This window comes from Pleurodeles waltl, chromosome 2_2 (genome assembly GCF_031143425.1).
Source record: "Pleurodeles waltl isolate 20211129_DDA chromosome 2_2, aPleWal1.hap1.20221129, whole genome shotgun sequence".
Taxonomy (NCBI): Eukaryota; Metazoa; Chordata; class Amphibia; order Caudata; family Salamandridae; genus Pleurodeles; species Pleurodeles waltl.
The window spans coordinates 637,377,779-637,390,427 of NC_090439.1; positions in this window are offsets into that span (position 1 = coordinate 637,377,779).

Consider the following 12,649-nt stretch of genomic DNA (forward strand, 5'->3'; position numbering starts at 1 on the left):
CTTCAAAAATTTGGCTGTGTCCACGTTGCGCTTTGGGGCGTTTCCTGTCGCGGGCGCTAGGCCTACCCACACAAGTGAGGTATCATTTTTATAGGGAGACGTGGGGGAACGCTGGGTGGAAGGAAATTTGTGGCTCCTCTCAGATTCCAGAACTTTCTGCCACAGAAATGTGAGGAACATGTGTTTTTTTAGCCACATTTTGAGGTTTGCAAAGGATTCTGGGTAACAGAACCTGGTCCGAGCCACACAAGTCACCCCATCTTGGATTCCCCTAGGTCTCTAGTTTTCAGAAATGCACAGGTTTGGTAGGTTTCCCTAGGTGGCGGCTGAGCTACAGGCCAAAATCTACAGGTAGGCACTTTGCAAAAAACACCTCTGTTTTCCTTCAAAAATTTGGCTGTGTCCACGTTGCGCTTTGGGGCGTTTCCTGTCGCGGGCGCTAGGCCTACCCACACAAGTGAGGTATCATTTTTATCGGGAGACGTGGGGGAACGCTGGGTGGAAGGAAATTTGTGGCTCCTCTCAGATTCCAGAACTTTCTGCCACGCAAATGTGAGGAGCATGTGTTTTTTTAGCCAAATTTTGAGGTTTGCAAAGGATTCTGGGTAACAGAATCTGGTCCGAGCCACACAAGTCACCCCATCTTGGATTCCCCTAGGTCTCTAGTTTTCAGAAATGCACAGGTTTCGTAGGTTTTTCCTAGGTGGCGGCTGAGCTACAGGCCAATATCTACAGGTAGGCACTTTGCACAAAGCACCTCTGTTTTCCTTCAAAAATTTGGCTGTGTCCACGTTGCGCTTTGGGGCGTTTCCTGTCGCGGGCGCTAGGCCTACCCACACAAGTGAGGTATCATTTTTATCGGGAGACGTGGGGGAACGCTGGGTGGAAGGAAATTTGTGGCTCCTCTCAGATTCCAGAACTTTCTGCCACAGAAATGTGAGGAACATGTGTTTTTTTAGCCAAATTTTGAGGTTTGCAAAGGATTCTGGGTAACAGAACCTGGTCCGAGCCACACAAGTCACCCCATCTTGGATTCCCCTAGGTCTCTAGTTTTCAGAAATGCACAGGTTTGGTAGGTTTCCCTAGGTGGCGGCTGAGCTACAGGCCAAAATCTACAGGTAGGCACTTTGCAAAAAACACCTCTGTTTTCCTTCAAAAATTTAGCTGTGTCCACGTTGCGCTTTGGGGCGTTTCCTGTCGCGGGCGCTAGGCCTACCCACACAAGTGAGGTATAATTTTTATCGGGAGACGTGGGGGAACGCTGGGTGGAAGGAATTTTGTGGCTCCTCTCAGATTCCAGAACTTTCTGCCACAGAAATTTGAGGAACATGTGTTTTTTTAGCCAAATTTTGAGGTTTGCAAAGGATTCTGGGTAACAGAATCTGGTCCGAGCCACACAAGTCACCCCATCTTGGATTCCCCTAGGTCTCTAGTTTTCAGAAATGCACAGGTTTGGTAGGTTTCCCTAGGTGGCGGCTGAGCTACAGGCCAAAATCTACAGGTAGGCACTTTGCAAAAAACACCTCTGTTTTCCTTCAAAAATTTGGCTGTGTTCACATTGCGCTTTGGGGCGTTTCCTGTCGCGGGCGCTAGGCCTACCCACACAAGTTAGGTATCATTTTTATCGGGAGACGTGGGGGAACGCTGGGTGGAAGGAATTTTGTGGCTCCTCTCAGATTCCAGAACTTTCTGCCACAGAAATTTGAGGAACATGTGTTTTTTTAGCCAAATTTTGAGGTTTGCAAAGGATTCTGGGTAACAGAATCTGGTCCGAGCCACACAAGTCACCCCATCTTGGATTCCCCTAGGTCTCTAGTTTTCAGAAAGGCACAGGTTTCGTAGGTTTCTCTATGTGGCGGCTGAGCTACAGGCCAAAATCTACAGGTAGGCACTTTGCAAAAAACACCTCTGTTTTCCTTCAAAAATTTGGCTGTGTTCACATTGCGCTTTGGGGCGTTTCCTGTCGCGGGCGCTAGGCCTACCCACACAAGTGAGGTATCATTTTTATCGGGAGACGTGGGGGAACGCTGGGTGGAAGGAATTTTGTGGCTCCTCTCAGATTCCAGAACTTTCTGCCACAGAAATGTGAGGAACATGTGTTTTTTTAGCCAAATTTTGAGGTTTGCAAAGGATTCTGGGTAACAGAACCTGGTCCGAGCCACACAAGTCACCCCATCTTGGATTCCCCTAGGTCTCTAGTTTTCAGAAATGCACAGGTTTGGTAGGTTTCCCTAGGTGGCGGCTGAGCTACAGGCCAAAATCTACAGGTAGGCACTTTGCAAAAAACACCTCTGTTTTCCTTCAAAAATGTGGCTGTGTCCACGTTGCGCTTCGGGGCGTTTCCTGTCGAGGGCGCTAGGCCTACCCACACAAGTGAGGTATCATTTTTATCGGGAGGTGTGGGGGAACGCTGGGTGCAAGGAAATTTGTGGCTCCTCTCAGATTCCAGAACTTTCTGCCACAGAAATGTGAGGAACATGTGTTTTTTTAGCCAAATTTTGAGGTTTGCAAAGGATTCTGGGTAACAGAACCTGGTCCGAGCCACACAAGTCACCCCATCTTGGATTCCCCTAGGTCTCTAGTTTTCAGAAATGCACAGGTTTGGTAGGTTTCCCTAGGTGGCGGCTGAGCTACAGGCCAAAATCTACAGGTAGGCACTTTGCAAAAAACACCTCTGTTTTCCTTCAAAAATTTGGCTGTGTCCACGTTGCGCTTTGGGGCGTTTCCTGTCGCGGGCGCTAGGCCTACCCACACAAGTGAGGTATCATTTTTATCGGGAGACGTGGGGGAACGCTGGGTGGAAGGAAATTTGTGGCTCCTTTCAGATTCCAGAACTTTCTGCCACAGAAATGTGAGGAACATGTGTTTTTTTAGCCAAATTTTGAGCTTTGCAAAGGATTCTGGGTAACAGAACCTGGTCCGAGCCACACAAGTCACCCCATCTTGGATTCCCCTAGGTCTCTAGTTTTCAGAAATGCACAGGTTTGGTAGGTTTCCCTAGGTGGCGGCTGAGCTACAGGCCAATATCTACAGGTAGGCACTTTGCAAAAAACACCTCTATTTTCCTTCAAAAATTTGGCTGTGTCCACGTTGCGCTTTGGGGCGTTTCCTGTCGCGGGTGCTAGACCTACCCACACAAGTGAGGTATCATTTTTATCGGGAGACGTGGGGGAACGCTGGGTGGAAGGAAATTTGTGGCTCCTCTCAGATTCCAGAACTTTCTGCCACAGAAATGTGAGGAACATGTGTTTTTTTAGCCACATTTTGAGGTTTGCAAAGGATTCTGGGTAACAGAACCTGGTCCGAGCCACACAAGTCACCCCATCTTGGATTCCCCTAGGTCTCTAGTTTTCAGAAATGCACAGGTTTGGTAGGTTTCCCTAGGTGGCGGCTGAGCTACAGGCCAAAATCTACAGGTAGGCACTTTGCAAAAAACACCTCTGTTTTCCTTCAAAAATTTGGCTGTGTCCACGTTGCGCTTTGGGGCGTTTCCTGTCGCGGGCGCTAGGCCTACCCACACAAGTGAGGTATCATTTTTATCGGGAGACGTGGGGGAACGCTGGGTGGAAGGAAATTTGTGGCTCCTCTCAGATTCCAGAACTTTCTGCCACAGAAATGTGAGGAGCATGTGTTTTTGTAGCCAAATTTTGAGGTTTGCAAAGGATTCTGGGTAACAGAATCTGGTCCGAGCCACACAAGTCACCCCATCTTGGATTCCCCTAGGTCTCTAGTTTTCAGAAATGCACAGGTTTCGTAGGTTTTTCCTAGGTGGCGGCTGAGCTACAGGCCAATATCTACAGGTAGGCACTTTGCACAAAGCACCTCTGTTTTCCTTCAAAAATTTGGCTGTGTCCACGTTGCGCTTTGGGGCGTTTCCTGTCGCGGGCGCTAGGCCTACCCACACAAGTGAGGTATCATTTTTATCGGGAGACGTGGGGGAACGCTGGGTGGAAGGAAATTTGTGGCTCCTCTCAGATTCCAGAACTTTCTGCCACAGAAATGTGAGGAACATGTGTTTTTTTAGCCAAATTTTGAGGTTTGCAAAGGATTCTGGGTAACAGAACCTGGTCCGAGCCACACAAGTCACCCCATCTTGGATTCCCCTAGGTCTCTAGTTTTCAGAAATGCACAGGTTTGGTAGGTTTCCCTAGGTGGCGGCTGAGCTACAGGCCAAAATCTACAGGTAGGCACTTGGCAAAAAACACCTCTGTTTTCCTTCAAAAATTTAGCTGTGTCCACGTTGCGCTTTGGGGCGTTTCCTGTCGCGGGCGCTAGGCCTACCCACACAAGTGAGGTATAATTTTTATCGGGAGACGTGGGGGAACGCTGGGTGGAACGAAATTTGTGGCTCCTCTCAGATTCCAGAACTTTCTGCCACAGAAATGTGAGGAGCATGTGTTTTTTTAGCCAAATTTTGAGGTTTGCAAAGGATTCTGGGTAACAGAACCTGGTCCGAGCCACACAAGTCACCCCATCTTGGATTCCCCTAGGTCTCTAGTTTTCGGAAATGCACAGGTTTGGTAGGTTTCCCTAGGTGGCGGCTGAGCTACAGGCCAAAACCTACAGGTAGGCACTTTGCAAAAAACACCTCTGTTTTCCTTCAAAAATTTGGCTGTGTCCACGTTGCGCTTTGGGGCGTCTCCTGACGCGGGCGCTAGGCCTACCCACACAAGTGAGGTATCATTTTTATCGGGAGACGTGGGGGAACGCTGGGTGGAAGGAATTTTGTGGCTCCTCTCAGTTTCCAGAACTTTCTGCCACAGAAATTTGAGGAACGTGTTTTTTTAGCCACATTTTGAGGTTTGCAAAGGATTCTGGGTAACAGAACCTGGTCCGAGCCACACAAGTCACCCCATCTTGGATTCCCCTAGGTCTCTAGTTTTCAGAAATGCACAGGTTTGGTAGGTTTCCCTAGGTGGCGGCTGAGCTACAGGCCAAAATCTACAGGTAGGCACTTTGCAAAAAACACCTCTGTTTTCCTTAAAAAATTTAGCTGTGTCCACGTTGCGCTTTGGGGCGTTTCCTGTCGTGGGCGCTAGGCCTACCCACACAAGTGAGGTATAATTTTTAGAGGGAGACGTGGGGGAACGCTGGGTGGAAGGAAATTTGTGGCTTCTCTCAGATTCCAGAACTTTCTGCCACAGAAATGTGAGGAACATGTGTTTTGTTAGCCAAATTTTGAGGTTTGCAAAGGGATTCTGGGTAACAGAACCTGGTCCGAGCCACACAAGTCACCCCATCTTGGATTCCCCTAGGTCTCTAGTTTTCAGAAATGCACAGGTTTGGTAGGTTTCCCTAGGTGGCGGCTGAGCTACAGGCCAAAATCTACAGGTAGGCACTTTGCAAAAAACACCTCTGTTTTCCTTCAAAAATTTGGCTGTGTCCACGTTGCGCTTTGGGGCGTTTCCTGTCGCGGGCGCTAGGCCTACCCACACAAGTGAGGTATCATTTTGATCGGGAGACGTGGGGGAACGCTGGGTGGAAGGAAATTTGTGGCTCCTCTCAGATTCCAGAACTTTCTGCCACAGAAATGTGAGTAACATGTGTTTTTTAGCCAAATTTTGAGGTTTGCAAAGGATTCTGGGTAACAGAATCTGGTCCGAGCCACAGAAGTCACCCCATTTTGGATTCCCCTAGGTCTCTAGTTTTCAGAAATGCACAGGTTTGGTAGGTTTCCCTAGGTGGCGGCTGAGCTACAGGCCAAAATCTACAGGTAGGCACTTTGGAAAAAACACCTCTGTTTTCCTTCAAAAATTTGGCTGTGTCCACGTTGCGCTTTGGGGCGTTTCCTGTCACGGGCGCTAGGCCTACCCACACAAGTGAGGTATCATTTTTATCGGGAGGCGTGGGGGAACGCTGGGTGGAAGGAAATTTGTGGCTCCTCTCAGATTCCAGAACTTTCTGCCACAGAAATGTGAGGAACATGTGTTTTTTTAGCCAAATTTTGAGGTTTGCAAAGGATTCTGGGTAACAGAACCTGGTCCGAGCCACACAAGTCACCCCATCTTGGATTCCCCTAGGTCTCTAGTTTTCAGAAATGCACAGGTTTGGTAGGTTTCCCTAGGTGGCGGCTGAGCTACAGGCCAAAATCTACAGGTAGGCACTTTGCAAAAAACACCTCTGTTTTCCTTCAAAAATTTGGCTGTGTCCACGTTAGGCTTTGGGGCGTTTCCTGTCGCGGGCGCTAGGCCTACCCACACAAGTGAGGTATCATTTTGATCGGGAGACGTGGGGGAACGCTGGGTGGAAGGAAATTTGTGGCTCCTCTCAGATTCCAGAACTTTCTGCCACAGAAATGTGAGTAACATGTGTTTTTTAGCCAAATTTTGAGGTTTGCAAAGGATTCTGGGTAACAGAATCTGGTCCGATCCACACAAGTCACCCCATCTTGGATTCCCCTAGGTCTCTAGTTTTCAGAAATGCACAGGTTTGGTAGGTTTCCCTAGGTGGCGGCTGAGCTACAGGCCAAAATCTACAGGTAGGCACTTTGCAAAAAACACCTCTGTTTTCCTTCAAAAATTTGGCTGTGTCCACGTTGCGTTTTGGGGCGTTTCCTGTCGCGGGCGCTAGGCCTACCCACACAAGTGAGGTATCATTTTTATCGGGAGACGTGGGGGAACGCTGGGTGGAAGGAATTTTGTGGCTCCTCTCAGATTCCAGAACTTTCTGCCACAGAAATGTGAGGAACATGTGTTTTTTTAGCCAAATTTTGAGGTTTGCAAAGGATTCTGGGTAACAGAACCTGGTCCGAGCCACACAAGTCACCCCATCTTGGATTCCCCTAGGTCTCTAGTTTTCAGAAATGCACAGGTTTGGTAGGTTTCCCTAGGTGGCGGCTGAGCTACAGGCCAAAACCTACAGGTAGGCACTTTGCAAAAAACACCTCTGTTTTCCTTCAAAAATTTGGCTGTGTCCACGTTGCGCTTTGGGGCATCTCCTGTCGCGGGCGCTAGGCCTACCCACACAAGTGAGGTATCATTTTTATCGGGAGACGTGGGGGGAACGCTGGGTGGAAGGAATTTTGTGGCTCCTCTCAGATTCCAGAACTTTCTGCCACAGAAATGTGAGAGACGTGTTTTTTTAGCCACATTTTGAGGTTTGCAAAGGATTCTGGGTAACAGAACCTGGTCCGAGCCACACAAGTCACCCCATCTTGGATTCCCCTAGGTCTCTAGTTTTCAGAAATGCACAGGTTTGGTAGGTTTCCCTAGGTGGCGGCTGAGCTACAGGCCAAAATCTACAGGTAGGCACTTTGCAAAAAACACCTCTGTTTTCCTTAAAAAATTTGGCTGTGTCCACGTTGCGCTTTGGGGCGTTTCCTGTCGCGGGCGCTACGCCTACCCACACAAGTGAGGTATCATTTTTATCGGGAGGCGTGGGGGGAACGCTGGGTGGAAGGAAATTTGTGGCTCCTCTCAGATTCCAGAACTTTCTGCCACAGAAATGTGAGGAACATGTGTTTTTTTAGCCAAATTTTGAGGTTTGCAAAGGATTCTGGGTAACAGAACCTGGTCCGAGTCACACAAGTCAGCCCATCTTGGATTCCCCTAAGTCTCTAGTTTTCAGAAATGCACAGGTTTGGTAGGTTTCCCTAGGTGGCGGCTGATCTACAGGCCAAAATCTACAGGTAGGCACTTTGCAAAAAACACCTCTGTTTTCCTTAAAAAATTTAGCTGTGTCCACGTTGCCCTTTGGGGCGTTTCCTGTCGTGGGCGCTAGGCCTACCCACACAAGTGAGGTATCATTTTTAGAGGGAGACGTGGGGGAACGCTGGGTGGAAGGAAATTTGTGGCTTCTCTCAGATTCCAGAACTTTCTGCCACAGAAATGTGAGGAACATGTGTTTTGTTAGCCAAATTTTGAGGTTTGCAAAGGATTCTGGGTAACAGAACCTGGTCCGAGCCACACAAGTCACCCCATCTTGGATTCCCCTAGGTCTCTAGTTTTCAGAAATGCACAGGTTTGGTAGGTTTCCCTAGGTGGCGGCTGAGCTACAGGCCAAAATCTACAGGTAGGCACTTTGCAAAAAACACCTCTGTTTTCCTTCAAAAATTTGGCTGCGTCCACGTTGCGCTTTGGGGCGTTTCCTGTCGCGGGCGCTAGGCCTACCCACACAAGTGAGGTATCATTTTTATCGGGAGGCGTGGGGGGAACGCTGGGTGGAAGGAAATTTGTGGCTCCTCTCAGATTCCAGAACTTTCTGCCACAGAAATGTGAGGAACATGTGTTTTTTTTTAGCCAAATTTTGAGGTTTGCAAAGGATTCTGGGTAACAGAACCTGGTCCGAGCCACACAAGTCACCCCATCTTGGATTCCCCTAGGTCTCTAGTTTTCAGAAATGCACAGGTTTGGTAGGTTTCCCTAGGTGGCGGCTGAGCTACAGGCCAAAATCTACAGGTAGGCACTTTGCAAAAAACACCTCTGTTTTCCTTCAAAAATGTGGCTGTGTCCACGTTGCGCTTTGGGGCGTTTCCTGTCGCGGGCGCTAGGCCTACCCACACAAGTGAGGTATCATTTTTATCGGGAGACGTGGGGGAACGCTGGGTGGAAGGAAATTTGTGGCTCCTCTCAGATTCCAGAACTTTCTGCCACAGAAATGTGAGGAACATGTGTTTTTTTTAGCCACATTTTGAGGTTTGCAAAGGATTCTGGGTAACAGAACCTGGTCCGAGCCACACAAGTCACCCCATCTTGGATTCCCCTAGGTCTCTAGTTTTCAGAAATGCACAGGTTTGGTAGGTTTCCCTAGGTGGCGGCTGAGCTACAGGCCAATATCTACAGGTAGGCACTTTGCAAAAAACACCTCTGTTTTCCTTCAAAAATTTAGCTGTGTCCACGTTGCGCTTTGGGGCGTTTCCTGTCGCGGGCGCTAGGCCTACCCACACAAGTGAGGTATCATTTTTATCGGGAGATGTGGGGGGAACGCTGTGTGAAAGGAAAATTTGTGGCTCCTCTCAGATTCCAGAACTTTCTGCCACAGAAATGTGAGGAACATGTGTTTTTTTAGCCAAATTTTGAGCTTTGCAAAGGATTCTGGGTAACAGAACCTGGTCCGAGCCACACAAGTCACCCCATCTTGGATTCCCCTAGGTCTCTAGTTTTCAGAAATGCACAGGTTTGGTAGGTTTCCCTAGGTGGCGGCTGAGCTACAGGCCAAAATCTACAGGTAGGCACTTTGCAAAAAACACCTCTGTTTTCCTTCAAAAATTTGGCTGTGTCCACGTTGCGCTTTGGGGCGTTTCCTGTCGCGGGCCTAGGCCTACCCACACAAGTGAGGTATCATTTTTATCGGGAGACGTGGGGGAACGCTGGGTGGAAGGAAATTTGTGGCTCCTCTCAGATTCCAGAACTTTCTGCCACAGAAATTTGAGGAACATGTGTTTTTTTTAGCCAAATTTTGAGGTTTGCAAAGGATTCTGGGTAACAGAATCTGGTCCGAGCCACAGAAGTCACCCCATCTTGGATTCCCCTAGGTCTCTAGTTTTCAGAAAGGCACAGGTTTCGTAGGTTTCCCTATGTGGCGGCTGAGCTACAGGCCAAAATCTACAGGTAGGCACTTTGCAAAAAACACCTCTGTTTTCCTTCAAAAATTTGGCTGTGTTCACATTGCGCTTTGGGGCGTTTCCTGTCGCGGGCGCTAGGCCTACCCACACAAGTGAGGTATCATTTTTATCGGGAGACGTGGGGGAACGCTGGGTGGAAGGAATTTTGTGGCTCCTCTCAGATTCCAGAACTTTCTGCCACAGAAATTTGAGGAACATGTGTTTTTTTAGCCAAATTTTGAGGTTTGCAAAGGATTCTGGGTAACAGAATCTGGTCCGAGCCACACAAGTCACCCCATCTTGGATTCCCCTAGGTCTCTAGTTTTCAGAAAGGCACAGGTTTCGTAGGTTTCCCTATGTGGCGGCTGAGCTACAGGCCAAAATCTACAGGTAGGCACTTTGCAAAAAACACCTCTGTTTTCCTTCAAAAATTTGGCTGTGTTCACATTGCGCTTTGGGGCGTTTCCTGTCGCGGGCGCTAGGCCTACCCACACAAGTGAGGTATCATTTTTATCGGGAGACGTGGGGGAACGCTGGGTGGAAGGAATTTTGTGGCTCCTCTCAGATTCCAGAACTTTCTGCCACAGAAATGTGAGGAACATGTGTTTTTTTAGCCAAATTTTGAGGTTTGCAAAGGATTCTGGGTAACAGAACCTGGTCCGAGCCACACAAGTCACCCCATCTTGGATTCCCCTAGGTCTCTAGTTTTCAGAAATGCACAGGTTTGGTAGGTTTCCCTAGGTGGCGGCTGAGCTACAGGCCAAAATCTACAGGTAGGCACTTTGCAAAAAACACCTCTGTTTTCCTTCAAAAATTTGGCTGTGTCCACGTTGCGCTTCGGGGCGTTTCCTGTCGCGGGCGCTAGGCCTACCCACACAAGTGAGGTATCATTTTTATCGGGAGACGTGGGGGAACGCTGGGTGGAAGGAATTTTGTGGCTCCTCTCAGATTCCAGAACTTTCTGCCACAGAAATGTGAGGAACATGTGTTTTTTTAGCCAAATTTTGAGGTTTGCAAAGGATTCTGGGTAACAGAATCTGGTCCGAGCCACACAAGTCACCCCATCTTGGATTCCCCTAGGTCTCTAGTTTTCAGAAATGCACAGGTTTCGTAGGTTTTTCCTAGGTGGCGGCTGAGCTACAGGCCAATATCTACAGGTAGGCACTTTGCAAAAAACACCTCTGTTTTCCTTCAAAAATTTGGCTGTGTCCACGTTGCGCTTTGGGGCGTTTCCTGTCGCGGGCGCTAGGCCTACCCACACAAGTGAGGTATCATTTTTATCGGGAGACGTGGGGGAACGCTGGGTGGAAGGAAATTTGTGGCTCCTCTCAGATTCCAGAACTTTCTGCCACAGAAATGTGAGGAACATGTGTTTTTTTAGCCAAATTTTGAGGTTTGCAAAGGATTCTGGGTAACAGAACCTGGTCCGAGCCACACAAGTCACCCCATCTTGGATTCCCCTAGGTCTCTAGTTTTCAGAAATGCACAGGTTTGGTAGGTTTCCCTAGGTGGCGGCTGAGCTACAGGCCAAAATCTACAGGTAGGCACTTTGCAAAAAACACCTCTGTTTTCCTTCAAAAATTTGGCTGTGTTCACATTGCGCTTTGGGGCGTTTCCTGTCGCGGGCGCTAGGCCTACCCACACAAGTGAGGTATCATTTTTATCGGGAGACGTGGGGGAACGCTGGGTGGAAGGAATTTTGTGGCTCCTCTCAGATTCCAGAACTTTCTGCCACAGAAATGTGAGGAACATGTGTTTTTTTAGCCAAATTTTGAGGTTTGCAAAGGATTCTGGGTAACAGAACCTGGTCCGAGCCACACAAGTCACCCCATCTTGGATTCCCCTAGGTCTCTAGTTTTCAGAAATGCACAGGTTTGGTAGGTTTCCCTAGGTGGCGGCTGAGCTACAGGCCAAAATCTACAGGTAGGCACTTTGCAAAAAACACCTCTGTTTTCCTTCAAAAATTTGGCTGTGTCCACGTTGCGCTTCGGGGCGTTTCCTGTCGCGGGCGCTAGTCCTACCCACACAAGTGAGGTATCATTTTTATCGGGAGGTGTGGGGGAACGCTGGGTGCAAGGAAATTTGTGGCTCCTCTCAGATTCCAGAACTTTCTGCCACAGAAATGTGAGGAACATGTGTTTTTTTAGCCAAATTTTGAGGTTTGCAAAGGATTCTGGGTAACAGAACCTGGTCCGAGCCACACAAGTCACCCCATCTTGGATTCCCCTAGGTCTCTAGTTTTCAGAAATGCACAGGTTTGGTAGGTTTCCCTAGGTGGCGGCTGAGCTACAGGCCAAAATCTACAGGTAGGCACTTTGCAAAAAACACCTCTGTTTTCCTTCAAAAATTTGGCTGTGTCCACGTTGCGCTTTGGGGCGTTTCCTGTCGCGGGCGCTAGGCCTACCCACACAAGTGAGGTATCATTTTTATCGGGAGACGTGGGGGAACGCTGGGTGGAAGGAAATTTGTGGCTCCTTTCAGATTCCAGAACTTTCTGCCACAGAAATGTGAGGAACATGTGTTTTTTTAGCCAAATTTTGAGCTTTGCAAAGGATTCTGGGTAACAGAACCTGGTCCGAGCCACACAAGTCACCCCATCTTGGATTCCCCTAGGTCTCTAGTTTTCAGAAATGCACAGGTTTGGTAGGTTTCCCTAGGTGGCGGCTGAGCTACAGGCCAATATCTACAGGTAGGCACTTTGCAAAAAACACCTCTATTTTCCTTCAAAAATTTGGCTGTGTCCACGTTGCGCTTTGGGGCGTTTCCTGTCGCGGGCGCTAGGCCTACCCACACAAGTGAGGTATCATTTTTATCGGGAGACGTGGGTGAACGCTGGGTGGAAGGAAATTTGTGGCTCCTCTCAGATTCCAGAACTTTCTGCCACAGAAATGTGAGGAACATGTGTTTTTTTAGCCACATTTTGAGGTTTGCAAAGGATTCTGGGTAACAGAACCTGGTCCGAGCCACACAAGTCACCCCATCTTGGATTCCCCTAGGTCTCTAGTTTTCAGAAATGCACAGGTTTGGTAGGTTTCCCTAGGTGGCGGCTGAGCTACAGGCCAAAATCTACAGGTAGGCACTTTGCAAAAAACACCTCTGTTTTCCTTC